The sequence below is a fragment of the Stegostoma tigrinum genome, chromosome 39 (genome assembly GCF_030684315.1).
Source record: "Stegostoma tigrinum isolate sSteTig4 chromosome 39, sSteTig4.hap1, whole genome shotgun sequence".
NCBI lineage: Eukaryota > Metazoa > Chordata > Chondrichthyes > Orectolobiformes > Stegostomatidae > Stegostoma > Stegostoma tigrinum.
In genome coordinates this window covers 5,821,245-5,839,581 of record NC_081392.1, presented here as the reverse complement: position 1 = coordinate 5,839,581, position 18,337 = coordinate 5,821,245, and the positions used below count along the sequence as shown (strand labels likewise).

Sequence of the window (18,337 nt, the reverse complement as noted above, 5' to 3'; positions counted from 1 at the left end):
CTATGGGATGCCTGAGAGTGTGTCAGTGTTTATATGGGATGCCTGAGAGTGGTCAGTGTTTCTAGGGGATGCCTGAGAGTGTGTCAGTGTTTCTATGGGATACCTGAGAGTTTGTCAGTGTTCATATGGGATGCCTGAGAGTGGTCAGTGTTTCTATGTGATGCCTGAGAGTGGTCAGTGTTTCTATGGGATGCCTGAGAGTGGTCAGTGTTTATATGGGATGCCTGAGAGTGGTCAGTGTTTCTATGGGATGCCTGAGAGTGGTCAGTGTTTATATGGGATGCCTGAGAGTGATCAGTGTTTCTATGGGATGCCTGAGAGTGTGTCAGTGTTTCTATGGGATGCCTGAGAGTGGTCAGTGTTTCTATGGGATGCCTGAGAGTGTGTCAGTGTTTCTATGGGATGCCTGAGAGTGGTCATTGTTTCTATGGGATGCCCGAGAGTGGTCAGTGTTTCTATGGGATGCCCGAGAGTGGTCAGTGTTTCTATGGGATGCCTGAGAGTGGTCAGTGTTTATATGGGATGCCTGAGAGTGGTCAGTGTTTCTATGGGATGCCTGAGAGTGTGTCAGTGTTTCTATGGGATGCCTGAGAGTGGTTAGTGTTTCTATGGGATGCCTGAGAGTGGTCAGTGTTTCTATGGGATGCCTGAGAGTTTGTCAGTGTTTCTATGGGATGCCTGAGAGTGGTCAGTGTTTATATGTGATACCTGAGAGTTTGTCAGTGTTTCTATGGGATGCCTGAGAGTGGTCAGTGTTTCTATGGGAGGCCTGAAAGTGGTCATTGTTTCTATGGGATGCCTGAGAGTGGTCAGTGTTTCTATGGGATGCCTGAGAGTGTGTCAGTGTTTATATGGGATGCCTGAGAGTGGTCAGTGTTTCTAGGGGATGCCTGAGAGTGTGTCAGTGTTTCTATGGGATGCCTGAGAGCGGTCAGTGTTTATATGTGATGCCTGAGAGTGGTCAGTGTTTCTATGGGATGCCTGAGAGTGGTCAGTGTTTCTATGGGATGCCTGAGAGTGGTCAGTGATTCTATGGGATGCCTGAGAGTGGTCAGTGTTTCTATGGGATGCCTGAGAGTGTGTCAGTGTTCCTATGGGATGCCTGAGAGTGGTCAGAGTTTCTATGGGATGCCTGAGAGTGGTCAGTGTTTCTATGGGATGCCTGAGAGTGGTCAGTGTTTATATGGGATGCCTGAGAGTTTGTCAGTGTTTCTATGGGATGCCTGAGAGTGGTCAGTGTTTCTATGGGATGCCTGAGAGTGTGTCAGTGTTTCTATGGGATGCCTGAGAGTGGTCAGTGTTTCTATGGGATGCCTGAGAGTGGTCAGTGTTTCTATGGGATACCTGAGAGTTTGTCAGTGTTCATATGGGATGCCTGAGAGTGGTCAGTGTTTCTATGTGATGCCTGAGAGTGGTCAGTGTTTCTATGGGATGCCTGAGAGTGGTCAGTGTTTATATGGGATGCCTGAGAGTGGTCAGTGTTTCTATGGGATGCCTGAGAGTGTGTCAGTGTTTCTATGGGATGCCTGAGAGTGGTCAGTGTTTCTATGGGATGCCTGAGAGTGTGTCAGTGTTTCTATGGGTTGCCTGAGAGTGGTCATTGTTTCTATGGGATGCCCGAGAGTGGTCAGTGTTTCTATGGGATGCCCGAGAGTGGTCAGTGTTTATATGGGATGCCTGAGAGTGGTCAGTGTTTATATGGGATGCCTGAGAGTGGTCAGTGTTTCTATGGGATGCCTGAGAGTGTGTCAGTGTTTCTATGGGATGCCTGAGAGTGGTCAGTGTTTCTATGGGATGCCTGAGAGTTTGTCAGTGTTTCTATGGGATGCCTGAGAGTGGTCAGTGTTTATATGTGATACCTGAGAGTTTGTCAGTGTTTCTATGGGATGCCTGAGAGTGGTCAGTGTTTATATGGGAGGCCTGAAAGTGGTCATTGTTTCTATGGGATGCCTGAGACTGGTCAGTGTTTCTATGGGATGCCTGAGAGTGTGTCAGTGTTTATATGGGATGCCTGAGAGTGGTCAGTGTTTCTAGGGGATGCCTGAGAGTGTGTCAGTGTTTCTATGGGATACCTGAGAGTTTGTCAGTGTTCATATGGGATGCCTGAGAGTGGTCAGTGTTTCTATGTGATGCCTGAGAGTGGTCAGTGTTCATATGGGATGCCTGAGAGTGGTCAGTGTTTCTATGTGATGCCTGAGAGTGGTCAGTGTTTCTATGGGATGCCTGAGAGTGGTCAGTGTTTCTATGGGATGCCTGAGAGTGGTCAGTGTTTATATGGGATGCCTGAGAGTGATCAGTGTTTCTATGGGATGCCTGAGAGTGTGTCAGTGTTTCTATGGGATGCCTGAGAGTGGTCAGTGTTTCTATGGGATGCCTGAGAGTGTGTCAGTGTTTCTATGGGATGCCTGAGAGTGGTCATTGTTTCTATGGGATGCCCGAGAGTGGTCAGTGTTTCTATGGGATGCCCGAGAGTGGTCAGTGTTTCTATGGGATGCCTGAGAGTGGTCAGTGTTTATATGGGATGCCTGAGAGTGGTCAGTGTTTCTATGGGATGCCTGAGAGTGTGTCAGTGTTTCTATGGGATGCCTGAGAGTGGTTAGTGTTTCTATGGGATGCCTGAGAGTGGTCAGTGTTTCTATGGGATGCCTGAGAGTTTGTCAGTGTTTCTATGGGATGCCTGAGAGTGGTCAGTGTTTATATGTGATACCTGAGAGTTTGTCAGTGTTTCTATGGGATGCCTGAGAGTGGTCAGTGTTTCTATGGGAGGCCTGAAAGTGGTCATTGTTTCTATGGGATGCCTGAGAGTGGTCAGTGTTTCTATGGGATGCCTGAGAGTGTGTCAGTGTTTATATGGGATGCCTGAGAGTGGTCAGTGTTTCTAGGGGATGCCTGAGAGTGTGTCAGTGTTTCTATGGGATGCCTGAGAGCGGTCAGTGTTTATATGTGATGCCTGAGAGTGGTCAGTGTTTCTATGGGATGCCTGAGAGTGGTCAGTGTTTCTTTGGGTTCTCTGTCAATCTCCCCGGTGGGTATTAACACTCACATGGGGGCAATGGAGGATGATTCACAACGGCGCCCTGAGCAAGCTTCATCCATCGAGTTGCAGAATATCGTTGATCACATGGTATGGTGGGGATGGGATCATGTGGCCTGTGGGAGACTGCACTTTCTTACGGTCAAAGCTAGAATAGGTTGCTCTTGGTCAACGGAAGGAATGGGAATGTCTTAGAGACAACGGAAGTTGCTTAAGGGGGATTTAATTGGGGTGCACAAAGTTAAGAGGAGACTGCAGGGCTGTGATGATGATGGCCAGGTCTTGTGGTGCAGTACGGTAGCATCCCTGCCTCTTCACTGGGAGACCCAGGTTCAAGCCCACTCCAGAACCTGATGCTAAATCCTTCATGACACTCATCAATGGCGGGTTGTGAGAGTGAAGGAGGTTCCCAGGTAGCTGTGGAAATGACTGTCTCTTGCTATCACCGTCCTTGGCCCACAACACGCGTGAGTAGCCATCCTGACTCAGATCCCCTGTATACTGGGGGGTTCAATCCCCATTCCAGCCTATAGCGCAGCTCCCGGCCCTTTCGGCCTGACCTTCCGCTGGGCAGACAATGAGAGACTAAATTGAGCAAATCTAATAGCCCTGCTCCACTTGGCACTGATGCCAATAACCATGAGGCAGCATTTGTGGGAAAAATTAGCAGGACCTTAGCGACAATTCCTTTCACCCAGGGGACGGTTTGGGTGAGGAAGAGAGTAAGAATACCGAATGGAGTAGGAGAGGCAGGAACTCTCACTACAGTCAAAGGATCTTTGAAGTGGCATTGGAAGTGCTGTCACCTGGGTCACCTTCAGCCAGCAGCGCACAATGGGCCGAGTGGCCTCCTTGTTTAGTTGGTAGGAATCTAAAAATAAATCAGTTCTTTTATCTTCCCACTGGTTAAACACGGCATGCTACATCTCCAAGGTAGGAGGAACTCCAAACCAGCCCTCCTCGCCCAGAGGTAGGGTCATTACTCTCAACACAACCCTGGCTCTGCTTTGATGGATTGGTGATGGTTATTTATGGAGGTGACTACATTAGGTGCCGGATTTCCCCTCAAATCAATTTGATCTCTGGAAGGGTGCCCTGGGATCCATGTGCCTCTGTTCCTTCGGAATTACTGTCCCTACAGCAATGCGTAGCAGCATCTGGCCAGTTTGTACTGATAGTGGGTAGGGTATCAAACAAAACCTTATGGTCGAGGGAGGATAGAAGAGGGCACGTCTGTGACCCTGCACACTCGGTTCCTCATTCCTCACTTCGCTGATGCCATACCCACTGGTCAGTGCTTTGTCCACCTTTCTCCAAACTATGGGGATGGGCATTTAAGTGGGCAACTAAGAGGCCACCTCCATAGCTGAGAAAACTCAACCAGTTGAGTATCAATCAGGTTAGTAAGGCCATAAGATACAGGAGTAGCAGTAGGCCACTCAGCCCATTGAGTCTGTGCTGCCTTTCAATGACATCATAGTTGATCTGATCATCCTGAACTCCCTTCTCCTGTCTTTTCCCTTCCTGATTAAAAATCTGTCTCAGCCTTGAGTATGCCTAATAACCCAGCCTCGAGTTCCCTCTGTGGGGAAGAATTCCTCAGATTCACTCCCCTCTGAGAGAAGAAATTCCTCCTCATCTCTGATAAAATGGGTGATCCCTTACACTGAGATGATGCCCCTCAGGTCCCAGATTCTCCCACACCAGGGGAAACCACTCCTCCTCATCTCCCCTGCCCTGAGAATCTTACATGTTTCTCTAAGGTTCCCTCTGATTCTTCTAAACTCCAATGAGTACAAGTCCAACCTGTTCCCATTTTTTTGAACCTTATTTTCCCTAATCTCTTCAAAGCTGTTAATACAGGCCTATGCAGCAGATGGGACTTGAACCTAGGACTCCCAGTTCAGAGATATGGGCGCTGCCACTGCCCCACTGCCCTGCCATTAGACAGTTTGCTTAGACCTGAGATCAACCAAGCGAGCTTTCTTTGGACTGCCTCACAGGCTGACCATTGGCTAGGTTCTTGGCCAATGATAGGCCTCGACACTGGTGTGCCAGCTCTCCAACCAATAGCAGGCTGGCTGTCTCTGTGTCAAAAACGCCGCTGGTTGAGGCCTAATCCTCAGGGAATCTAGCAGTGAGAAGGTAAGTACATTTGTATTTTCTTGTGGCTCACAAGGAGATGAGAGTAGGGTCGGGGTAGTGGTTGGAGGCAAGAGCGGGGACACCCCTTTTCCCATCCATGCCTCCAAATGCCCTAAGATTGAGGCAAATGAAGTCCACCCCCCAGCTAGGTGGACAGGTTGCCATGGTTTCTGATTTGGGAAAGTAACCACATTTATCGCCCACTGGGATGGCTGATGATCAGGGAATTGGTGCTTTAAGGTCCTCAAATGGTTGTCAATTAACCACTTTTGGACTCCTAATTCTTGGCAGGTCAAGAAGCTGGCATAGTGGTACTGTCCCTACCTCTAGCTCAGGAAGCCTGGGTTCAAGTCCTAACTGCTCCAGAGGCATGTAATGTCATTGGTGAACATAGAACATAGAACAGTACAGCACAATACAGGTCCACAGTGTTCTGCCAAATTTTTACCCTAAACCTAAGGCCTATCTTACCTCCACCCCTACCTTTATATAATTATCCATATGCCTATCTAATAGCTGCTTAAATGCCCCCAATGAGGCCAACTCTGCTACCCTCTCCAGCAATGCAATCCTCGCCCCTACCACTGTCTGAGTGAAGAACCTATCTCTGGCCTCTCCCCTATATCTACCTCCACTCACTTTAAAACTATGCCCACTTGTAATAGCTACCTCCACCCTAGGAAAAAGTCTCTGGCTGTCCACTCTATCTATACCTCTGATCATTTTATACACCTCTGTCAAGTCACCTCTCATCCTTCGTCGTTCTAAAGAGAAAAGCCCTAGCTCTCTCAACCTTTCCTCATAAGACCTTCCCTCCATTCCAGGCAACATCTGGGTAAATCTCCTCTTTTCCAACACTTCCACATCTCTCCTGTAACTGTTGAGCCTGTGATACAACAAGCATCCCAAAGGGCACTCCCATCCAGAACAGGAAGGGGCAGGAAGGAGATGACGGGCCACAAATATCTCACCAGGGCCAACCTTATTTCCCCTCCTCGCTGTCACGAGGGAGAGGATTGTTACCCCTACAATAAACTTTATTCCATCCCTGGTCCCATGTAATGCTTTAGCTCCCCACCTCCCTACAGGAGAGCCCATATACCCTGACCTATCGCCAATCTCCAGCATTGTCCTTTGGATATTAATGTCCAGCCACTCCATGCTGAAACTCACAAGGATGGTGAGGCAGGCAATAGGAATAATGGTTAGAGATAATGGGAACTGCAGATGCTGGAGAATCCGAGATAACAAAGTGTGGGGCTGGATGAACGCAGCAGGCCCAGCAGCATCTTAGGAGCAGAAAAGCTGATGTTTTGGGCCTAGACTCTTCATCAGAAAAGGGATCTAGGCCCGAAACATCAGCTTTTGTGCTCCTAAGATGCTGCTTGGCCTGCTAGTTCATCCAGACCCACGCTTTGTTATCTCAGAAATAATGGTTACTTTACTGTGAATTCAGTTAATCTCTTCTGTTTAACTATGTGTAAGGCAAAAATGAAGTGAGGCATTCTGGGATACCAGGCAATGGCGCCTCCAGGAAACCACCTGATTGCAGTTGGGAACCAACGGTAAAAGTCAAAAGCTTTCATTTGATATCAAGGCTAAAGAGTCTCTGTCCACCTCACGCCCAGCAATGTGTCTTCTCCTCCATTTTTGATTCACCTCCACCTCTTTGATCATCAAACCAGACAATTGTCCCAGCACAGGAGAAGGCCATTTGAGCCATCAAACCTCTCCTAGCCCTCCTTGGGAGCAATTACATTATAGTCCCTCTCCAGCGCTCTCCCACACATCCTTACCCTTGAGGAGTTTGTAATATTTAGAAGATGCGGAAACATTCACAGATCAGGAGGAGGCCAATCTGCCCATCATATCTGTGCTGGCCGAGGTGCAAACATTTTGCACCACCTTCCTGCCTACCTCCAGCTTTATCCCATCTCCAGTTGATGATCTATACCCTGGAAATGGACACAATTACAAAATTTAACAGCCATTTGGACAGGTGCATGGATAGGAAAAATTTAGAGGGATATGGGCAGAACGCAGGTAAATGGGACTAGTTCAGTTTGGGGAAGCCCGGTTGGGATGGCCGAAGGGCCTGTATGACTCGAAGTCAGGGATTCTGCCTGGATCACTGGATTAGTTCTTTGAGGATGTGACTAGAAAAGTTGATGAGGGTCGAGCTGTGGATGTGGTGTATATGGACTTCAGTAAGGCATTTGATAAAGTTCCCCATGGTAGGCTCATTCAGAAGGTCAGGAGGAATGGGATACAGGGGAACTTAGCTGTCTGGATACAGAATTGGCTGGCCAACAGAAGGCAGCGAGTGGTAGTAGAAGGAAAATATTCTGCCTGGAAGTCTGTGGTGAGTGGTGTTCCACAGGGCTCTGTCCTTGGGCCTCTACTGTTTGTAATTTTTATTAATGACTTGGATGAGGGGATTGAAGGATGGGTCAGCAAGTTTGCAGACGACACAAAGGTTGGAGGTGTCGTTGACAGTGTAGAGGGCTGTTGTAGGCTGCAGCGGGACATTGACAGGATGCAGAGATGGGCTGAGAGGTGGCAGATGGAGTTCAACCTGGATAAATACGAGGTGATGCATTTTGGAAGGTCGAATTTGAAAGCTGAGTACAGGATTAAGGATAGGATTCTTGGCAGTGTGGAGGAACAGAGGGATCTTGGTGTGCAGATACATAGATCCCTTAAAATGGCCACCCAAGTGGACAGGGTTGTTAAGAAAGCATATGGTGTTTTGGCTTTCATTAACACGGGGATTGAGTTTAAGAGTCGTGAGATCTTGTTGCAGCTCTATAAAACTTTGGTTAGACCGCACTTGGAATACTGCGTCCAGTTCTGGTCGCCCTATTATAGGAAAGATGTGGATGCTTTGGAGAGGGTTCAGAGGAGGTTTACCAGGATGTTGCCTGGACTGGAGGGCTTATCTTATGAAGAGAGGTTGACTGAGCTTGGACTTTTTTCATTGGAGAAAAGGAGGAGGAGAGGGGACCTAATTGAGGTATACAAGATAATGAGAGGCATAGATAGAGTTGATAGCCAGAGACTATTTCCCAGGGCAGAAATGGCTAACACGAGGGGTCATAGTTTTAAGCTGGTTGGAGGAAAGTATAGAGGGGATGTCAGAGGCGGGTTCTTTACACAGAGAGTTGTGAGAGCATGGAATGCGTTGCCAGCAGCAGTTGTGGAAGCAAGGTCATTGGGGTCATTTAAGAGACTGCTGGACATGCATATGGTCACAGAAATTTGAGGGTGCATACATGAGGATCAATGTTCAGCACAACATCATGGGCTGAAGGGCCTGTTCTGTGCTGTGCTGTTCTATGTTCTATCACCCTCTCAGGCTGTAAGTCCCGGATCCAACCACCCTCTGGCTGAAAACAAAATTACCTCATGTCTCCTCAAACTCTGCCACTGGCCACTTTGCCATCCCTCCCCCCATCCTGTCACTGAACACCACCCTCCTTCACCCCACCCCCCAACTTTCCTGAGGGAAAACAGGCCCATCCCATCCATTCAGTCACAGACTCCTCATGGCATTGCTCGCCTTGATCCAATCTCCATTTCAAACTGCTCCTGTTTTCATCCGCAAGTGTAATACAAAGCAGAGGTGGTGTCTCCATCTCTGGGCCAGGAGATGTGAGTTCAAGCCCCACCCGCTCCACGGGGTCTGTTACAGCATCCCTGAGCAGGGTGGTTCGGAAATGTCCAGAAGTTCCACCTTTAGAAAACATATCGCTGTTCTTTCAGCGTGGCTTGGACTGGCACTGTGCGTCTGCCTACAGCACATGGACTTCAGCGATTCAAGTGAGCAGCTCATTGCTCCCTTCTCAAGGGGCAATTAGGGACGGGCAATAACTGCTGGGCCCTGCCAGGGGAGTCGATGGCCTTGTGGTACTATTGCTGGGCTTTTAACCCAGAGACCCAGATAACATTCCAGGGCCTGAGCTTGAATCCCATCCAGGCAGATGGTGGAATTTGAATTCAATAAATGTCTGGAATGAAGAGTCAAATGATGAGTGTGAATCCATCGTCAATTGTCGGAAAAACCCATCTGGTTCGCTAATGTCCTTCAGGGAAGGAAACTGCCATCCTTACTTGGTCTGGGCCTACATGTGACTCCAGACCCACAGCAATGTGGTTGACTCTCAACTGCCCTCTGAGCAATTAGGGATGGGCAATAAATGCTGCCTGGCCAGCGATACCCCTCATCCTGTTAATGAATAAAGGGGGAAAAAACCCCATGCCCCGTAAATGATGAGAATAAGCCAATTGGGAGAGAGCCTCCCTCGGCTGCCAACATTGGTGTGGGAGCTCCCTCTAGTGTGGCCCGAGTGAAGTACTCTTCATGTTCCTTGGGAAACCCCCCACATCAGAAACCTGGATTCATCCAGAACACAAGAGTAAGAGCTTTCAATTTTGCTTCATTTTTCTAAAATGTTATAATGTAGAAAGCATTCGCAGATCAAATTCCCACAAACCAGGACATGTTTTCTTCCATGGCCTGTGGGTAATGTGAGTTCCCTGACTGGGGCCGGTCCAATCAAGGAGCCCTGCCTGACAGATATAAACAAGAATGTCAGATAGCAAGAACTACTGATGCTGGAGTCAGAGATAACAAGGTGTGGAGCTGGATGAACACAGCAGGCCAAGCAGCATCAGAGGAGCAGGAAAGCTGACGTTTCGGGCCTAGTCCCTTCATCAGAAATGGTTTCTCTTCACTCTGAGGGAGCTGGTTCAGTGTCAAGGATTCCCCACACGTAAGCAAAGGGTGATGGGGTGACAGGACACCAGCCTCTGTGGAGCTTTGGATTTAGCCAATCATTTTTGAATAAGTTACCTAGATACCAAAATCCAATTAAATTTAAATCTGATGGCTTTGACAACGTAGGGCCTCCAACACAGGAAATATTTCTTTGAGAGATAAACAGAGGAAGATTCTTTCCCTAAAAACCTCTCCAAACTTGGGCACAATAAAAGGGCACACACTCGGGCGCACACACACACACACACACACACTGGGGCACACCATCCACCTAGGTTTGCCCTTTGGAAGCGAACACCATGATCTTCAATTTGCCCGCCCTGTACCCCAGAACCCATCAGCAACTCCTGCCCTCTGTACTCATTCATCCAGCCTCCCCAGTTTCAGTCTGCCCAGGACTGTTTGTTTCCAAATCTCAGTTTTGGGTTTTTTTTTTGTTCCCTCAGAAGAGCAGTGTCCTTTCTCACTTTTGGCTTTGCGGTTAGGGGTCAGCCTTAAAAGCTGCAGATTCCCAGACCGGAGACTGGGACCTGGTGCATGATTCCTTCATCCGAGTTCCGTTTACCCGTCCCCACACCCTGGTCCTATTTTCTTCACAGCCAACCCATTCTCACCACATTGTCTGAATACATCACAGAATGGTTCGGCAACTGCCTCGCTCAGGAATGTAAGGAGCTAAAGGAAGATGTGAACACAGCCCAGTCCGTCAGACAATCCAACCTTCCATCCATTGGCTCCATCTACACTTGACCCCCCCACCCCCACCTCAGGAAGGCAGCCAACATCATCAAAGACCCCGTCCCACCCCAGTTATAATCTCTTCCACCCTCTCCCGTCAGGCAGGAGATACAAAAGCTTAATACACGCACCAACAGATTCAGGGGCAGCTTCTTCCCCGCTGTTATCAGAATGCTGAATGGACCTCTCAAATGTTAATGTTGATCTCTCTCTCTCTGCAGCTGTAACACTATATTCTGCACTCTGTCCCGTTACACTGACACACTTTGATCTGCCTGCATAGCACGCAAAACTACACTTGTCACTGTATCTCAGTACATGTGACAACAATAAATCAATTAATCAATCTTAGCCCACTTAACAGATGACATAGTCATACATCACAGAAAGAGGCCCAACTCATCCGTACTGACCAAATATCCTGAATTAATCCAGTACCATTTTCCAGCATTCGGGCCATTTCCCTCTAAACCCTTCCTATCCATATACCCATCTAGATGGCAGCTCATTCCATACACGCACCACCCTCTGTGTGGAAAAAGTTACCCCTCAGGCCCCTTTTATAAATCTTAAATAAAAACCGAAAGAACTGCAGATGCTGTGAATCAGGAACAGAAACAGAAGTTGCTGGAAAAGCTCAGCAGATCTGGCAGTATATGTGAAGAAAAAGACCAGTTAATGTTTCAGGTCCGGTGACCCTCCCTCAGAACTCAGAACACCCCAGTTCTGAGGGTCAGGTGACCCAAAGAGTTAACTCTGATTTTTGTTTCTTCACAGATGCTGCCAGACCCTTCTTAAAATCTTTCCCCTCTCACCTTAAACGTACACCCTGTAGCTTCAGACTCCCCTACTCTGGGGGAGAAAGGCCTTGACTATTGACCCCATCCATGCCCCCCACAATTTTACACATACTCAACCTGTTCCTAGCTCTCACTAATTCTTATTCAGGTCTACTATAATAATAACTTGATTTTCCTACCCCTCTCATAGCTCTCTTTCTCACTCTGGGCTGTGTCTCCACCTGTCTGCGCATCTATCCCCTACACCTCCCCCCCCCCCCAAGACTTCATCTTCACTTTTTTCTGACCTGCTATTGGTTCTGATGAAGTCACTGTACTCAGAGCATTAACTTTTCTCTCCATCTGCACAGATGCGGCCACACCCGCTGAATTTCTCCAGCAATTCCTGTTTTTGTTTCAGATGTTCAGCATCCGCAGTTCTGTGTTTTAATAGAAAAGTCAGAATGTTCTCCTGAAATTGTATAGACCGTCATTGAGACCACATCTAGTGTACTGTGTGTGCTGTGTGGACTCCTTATTAAAGAAAGGATATAAACTAATTTATTCCGAAGATTTGTAACGCTGAGTTTTTTTTGTTCGTCTAATTAATTTTCCTGAGAAATGGTACTGAACAGCCCACACCCAGGTACCTTTATGCCTAAGATGGAGCAGTAAGTGGTGATTTGTAAACATTTCACTGCACTCCGAGAACCCCCACAGTGTGGAAACAGGCCCAAGAAGTCCACGCTGACCCTCAGAGCATCTCACCCAGACACACTTAATCCAAGGCAATTTAGCATGGCTAATTCACCGAACTTGCTCATCTTTGGACCTTGGGAGGAAACCGGAGCAAACCCACGCAGACACAGGGAGAGCGTGCAAACTCCACACAGACAGTTGCCCGAGGGTGGAATCGAACCCGGGTCCCTGGCGCCGTGAGGCAGCGGTACTAACCTCTGAGCCACTCACATGAGTTCATGGGACAATGAAGCTAATTCAATTCAATAGAAGTATTCAGTTCAGTTCAGAGAAAGTTCACTTGACTGATGTATTCATTCATGGATGAGGGCGTCGCTGACCAGGTAGCACTTATTGCCCACTCCTAATTGCCCAGAGGGCTGTTGAGAGTCAACCACATTCCTGTGGGTCTGGAGTCACATGTAGGCCAGATCAGGTAAGGATGGCAGCTTCCTTCCCTAAAGGACATGAGTGAACCCGATGGGTTTTTCCCGACAATCGATAATGGATACACGGTCATCATGAGGCTCTTAATTCCAGATATTTTTGTTATTCAGTTCAAATTCCACCATCTGCCTCAACAGTATTCGAACCCAGGCCCCCAGAACATTACCCGGGTCTCTGGATTAACAGTCCAGCGATTCCTGGGATGAGGGGGTTATTCTATGAGAGAAAGTTTGGACGGCCTGAGTCTGTATCCAATGGAGTTAGAAATGTCATAGGAGGTCTTATCGAAGAATAAAGGATCCTGAGGGGAGCTGACCAGGTGGATGTTTCCCGTTGCAGGAGAGACGAGAACTGGGGACACACTTTAAAAATTACAAATGTCCCATTTACACTGGAACTGAGGAGAATTTTGTTGCCAGGAAAGGAGTCAAAAGTTATCGGAAGCAGGCTGGAATGTGAGTGTGAGGCCTCAATCAGATCAATTAACATCTTTATTAAACACTAGAGTGAGTACAAGGAACAAAACAGTCTACTCCAAAACAAGACCTGAAGAATGGTCTTCAATGAAGACATTGGGGGCTGCACAGTGGTTCAGTGGTTCACGCTGCTGCCTCACAGCGCAAGGGACCTGGGCTCAATTCTACCCTTGGGTGACTGTCTGTGTGGAGTTTACATGTTCTCCCTGTGTCTGTGTGGGTTTCCTCCCACAGTCCCAAAGATATGCGGGTTAATGTGGACTGGCTGTGGGAAATGCAGGGTTACAGGGATAGGGCTGGGTCTGGGTCTCTTCGGAAGGTCAGTGCACACTCAGTGGCCTGAATGAATGGCCCTGTTCCACACTGTAAGGATTCTGTGATTTGTAAATGAAATTTGGTGCAGTCTGTGGCTGAGTGGAGTGCAGTGGAGATAGGGTCCAAAAGGAAATGAGACTTTTATCTCGAGTGGACCAACATGCAGCACGAGGAGGAGACATAGTGCTGCCTAATTTCCTCATTCAGGGAATCAGTTCAGACCCTGCAGGGAGAATGGTCTGCTTTTGTGATTCTATGAACAGCTGTATGCTTCTATGAACCTCCTTGTCTGTGAAAACCGAGCTCCAGCATTGGGAACCACCACCATATGGCTCTACCTTCCCCCAAAGGGACAATGCCCACACCCAACTGCACCTCACTCAGTGAGAGCCCTTGCTTACCCTGTGTGCCCGGCTCGCTGTGGGATCCTGGCCTCGCCGAGCTGAGTGGGTCAGTGCTGGTGAATGGTGCGGGATTACCACTGTGGATTCTGTGCGAGGAGACAAGGACCAATGTTGGGTATTGCATAGATTATGAATCAGGCAGGCAGTGTAACTGTTAGACAGTTGAGCCATGCAGTGGCCAGGCAATGACTGCCTTATTAGAACAGATCATTGGGCCTTGGTGTTCAATGGTGTTACCATCACTGAATACCCCATTACCAACATCCTGGGGCTACCGTTGACCGGAAACTCAACTGGACTCACCACATTAACACAGCGGCTACAAGAGCGGGTCAGAAGCTAGGAATCCTGCAGCAAGTAACTCCCCTCCTGACTCCCCAAAGCCTGCCCCACCATCTACAAGTCAGGAGTGTGACAGAACACTCCCCACTTGACCCTGGATGGGGACAACCCCAACAACACTCAAGAAGCTCGACACCATCCAGGACAAAGCAGCCCCGCTTGATTGGCACCACATCCACAAACATTCACTCCCGCCACCACCAATGCTCAGTAGCAGCAGTGTGTACCATCAACAAGATGCCCTGCAGAAATTCACCAAAGATCCTCAGGCAGCACCTTCCAAACCCACGACCACTTCCATCTGGAAGGACAGGGGCAGCAGATACAGGGGAACACCACCCCCTGCATGTTCCCCTCCAAGCCCTCACCATCCCGACTTGGACATATATCGCCGTTCCTCCTTATCGCTGGGTCAAAATCCTGGAATTCCCTCCCTAAGGGCACTGACACAGACTGCAAGGAGACAGCGCCAATATTCCCTGTAATGTTTTCATTCCCGGTGCTTGGAACGCTGTGTGGAGGCCATTCGTTGACACAGTGATGGACTTGTGCAGAGTGCCATCCTGGCTTAGGGGCAACATTACCCAGCACCCCCTCCTGTAGGATGAATTGGGGTGAGGCGGGGGATGTTGGTGGGATTTAGCAAACACTGGCTTAGACACAGCAGCCCAACTCCCATCAGTGAATTTATTAACAACGTCGCAACGCCTGCTCCTTAAATGATTTCAACAAACAATTGCGGTAAAGGCTAAAAGCGGTGAAACAAAACAAAGACCCCGCCCCCCCGCCCCGACCTCTAGAACACGAGGCGGGATCTGTTCATAGAAAAATCAACTTTCATTTCAAATGCCTCACATTAGGTTTCCAAGGCCTGGCAAAAACATGATTAAATCTAATTAAAGTTGTATTTCTGGGAGGAGGGTTACTGTCCCTTCTCCCCAGGGGAGACCAGGGGACAGGGCAATTTTGTTGTGTGGTGCGGCTGTGATCTTTTAAGTTCCTCCTATTTTTCACCCTGTTTAGCAATTCAGGGTCAACAGGCAGGAGGGTGAGGGGGTAGGGGCTGGCTGCCTCTCTGGGGAGAGACAATGTGAGGCAATCACGTTTAAGAATTACTTACTTTGAGGAAAGGAGAAAATTACGAGTTGCCCATTCAGTTGAGAGCAAGGTGGCTGAGTGACACATGTCAAGCGATGATAAATGGCCCCATTTTCCCACTCCCTCAGCCTTCTGCCACCGCAGCTTGGCTCATTTATCATCCCCGGCCTACTCCGCTTGACAGCCAGGGGCTGCTGACTACTCGTGGCCAACCGGCGCAGAAAAAGCATTTGCTTCAGCCCAAACTGTTCTTGTCGCAGATGATAATGCTCTCGGACCCATTTCCCTAGAGAGAGTCTCCGAGGAGCTCGGTTATATCGTTTAATTTATATCTTTGCTTTCATTTCGCGAGCCATGCATTTTTTTTGTTGAGAATCTTTGGACGGAGGGTTGGTGAAGGCATCAAAGTGAAAATTGAAAATGCCACCAAGTAAAGACATTCTTTTTTAAAATAAAAAGCCCACTTTTACCAATTCTGGCCGGAATTTGTTCTCTCCTGCTCACGTCTCGGTGTTGGTTTTCTCTTTGCGAGGTGTCGGCCTGTAATGTAGGCCGTGGCCCGTGTTGTACTCTGTGGCCCGTATTGTACTCTGTGGCCTGCATTGTACTCCGTGGCCCGCGTTATACTCCGTGGCCCGTGTTGTACTCCGTGGCCGCATTGTACTCTGTGGCCCGTGTTGTACTCTGTGGCCCGTGTTGTACTCTGTGGCCTGCGTTGTACTCTGTGGCCCACGTTGTACTCTGTGGCCCGTGTTGTACTCTGTGGCCCGTGTTGTACTCTGTGGCCCGTGTTGTACTCTGTGGCCCGTGTTGTACTCTGTGGCCCACGTTGTACTCTGTGGCCCGTGTTGTACTCTGTGGCCCACGTTGTACTCTGTGGCCCGTGTTGTACTCCGTGGCCGCATTGTACTCTGTGGCCCGTGTTGTACTCCGTGGCCCGTGTTGTACTCTGTGGCCCACGTTGTACTCTGTGGCCCGTGTTGTACTCCGTGGCCGCATTGTACTCTGTGGCCCGTGTTGTACTCTGTGGCCCGTGTTGTACTCCGTGGCCGCATTGTACTCTGTGGCCCGTGTTGTACTCCGTGGCCCGTGTTGTACTCCGTGGCCGCATTGTACTCTGTGGCCCGTGTTGTACTCTGTGGCCCGTGTTGTACTCCGTGGCCGCATTGTACTCTGTGGCCCACGTTGTACTCTGTGGCCCGTGTTGTACTCCGTGGCCGCATTGTACTCTGTGGCCCGTGTTGTACTCCGTGGCCCGTGTTGTACTCCGTGGCCGCATTGTACTCTGTGGCCCACGTTGTACTCTGTGGCCCGTGTTGTACTCTGTGGCCCGTGTTGTACTCCGTGGCCGCATTGTACTCTGTGGCCCGTGTTGTACTCCGTGGCCCGTGTTGTACTCCGTGGCCGCATTGTACTCTGTGGCCCGTGTTGTACTCTGTGGCCCGTGTTGTACTCTGTGGCCTGCGTTGTACTCTGTGGCCCACGTTGTACTCTGTGGTCCGTGTTGTACTCTGTGGCCCGTGTTGTACTCTGTGGCCCGTGTTGTACTCTGTGGCCTGCGTTGTACTCTGTGGCCCACGTTGTACTCTGTGGTCCGTGTTGTACTCTGTGGCCTGCGTTGTACTCTGTGGTGTGTGTTGTACTCCGTGGCCGCATTGTACTCTGTGGCCCGTGTTGTACTCTGTGGCCTGCGTTGTACTCTGTGGTGTGTGTTGTACTCCGTGGCCGCATTGTACTCTGTGGCCCGTGTTGTACTCTGTGGCCCGTGTTGTACTCTGTGGCCCGTGTTGTACTCCGTGGCCGCATTGTACTCTGTGGCCCGTGTTGTACTCTGTGGCCCGTGTTGTACTCTGTGGCCTGCGTTGTACTCTGTGGCCCACGTTGTACTCTGTGGTCCGTGTTGTACTCTGTGGCCCGTGTTGTACTCTGTGGCCCGTGTTGTACTCTGTGGCCTGCGTTGTACTCTGTGGCCCACGTTGTACTCTGTGGTCCGTGTTGTACTCTGTGGTCCGTGTTGTACTCTGTGGCCTGCGTTGTACTCTGTGGTGTGTGTTGTACTCCGTGGCCGCATTGTACTCTGTGGCCCGTGTTGTACTCTGTGGCCTGCGTTGTACTCTGTGGTGTGTGTTGTACTCTGTGGCCTGCATTATCGGCCATGGCCCAGATTGTACTCTGTGGCCCACGTTGTACTCTGTGGCCTATATTGTTGGCCAGGGCCTCTCACCACCTCCTCCTGTCCGTACTGAGGCCACCTTGGCCACTGTTTCTATGGAGATTTTGGGCTTCAGTTCTTGATAGAGATTTGTCACTGCATCCTGCATGATTTGTACACGTGTTGCCCGGTCGCTGGGGCGCTTGGGTTTTGAGGGATCTTGCTGATCAGTACCGCCCACCACATTCCCTACGTCACTTCGGCAGCCCAACCTTCGGAAGAATTGTTTGGCCATAACATGCTTTCTGAGCTGAGATCATGACAGGAGCTATGGTAGTGAAGGTCCCTTCCCTGACCATGTCCAGCCATGAAGCTCTGAAATGGTCTGTCTCCTTGAGAACAAGTTAACTCCAGGGAGTTGGCTCACCTGCTGCTATTTCTGGGCCCCCTTTTGGGGTCGTGCTCCCTGATGTTTAGGCCCCAAAAGGGGGAATGCCAGTGACGTGGGTGGGAAGGTCACCCAGACACAGGTAATGAGGACAAACCTGGCGCTGGGAGGGTCCCCGAACAACCAGGCAGCATCAAAAGCATGTTGCCAGGCTTTAGTGCTGCTCTCTCATTTGGTAGAGAGGTGACTCGTGGTGGTTTAACCTGAGGGTTACCAAGCCTCAGACAAGAGGAGAGTTCTTAACCTCATTTGGTGTGGGAATTGAACCCACCCTGTTGGCATCGCCCTGTATCACAAAGCAGCACTCCGAATGAATAAGCTGCTCACAAATCAGTGTGGAGCTGGATGAGCACAGCAGGCCAAGGGGGCCCCCTCGTCCTCACATACCACCTCACCCACCTCCAGATCCAACGCATCATCCTCCAACACTTCCGCCATCTACAA

General features: G+C 49.5%; 1 long non-coding RNA gene across 1 annotated transcript in view; it reads left to right on the top strand.

Annotated features, from left to right (window-relative positions):
• Positions 1-5,146: 5,146 nt before the first annotated feature.
• Positions 5,147-18,337, top strand: part of LOC132206625 (uncharacterized) — a 31,246-nt gene continuing 18,055 nt past the window's right edge. Inside the window, exon 1 of the long non-coding RNA XR_009443056.1 lies at positions 5,147-5,179. This is a non-coding gene — a long non-coding RNA (uncharacterized LOC132206625). The remainder of the gene's footprint in view (positions 5,180-18,337) is intronic.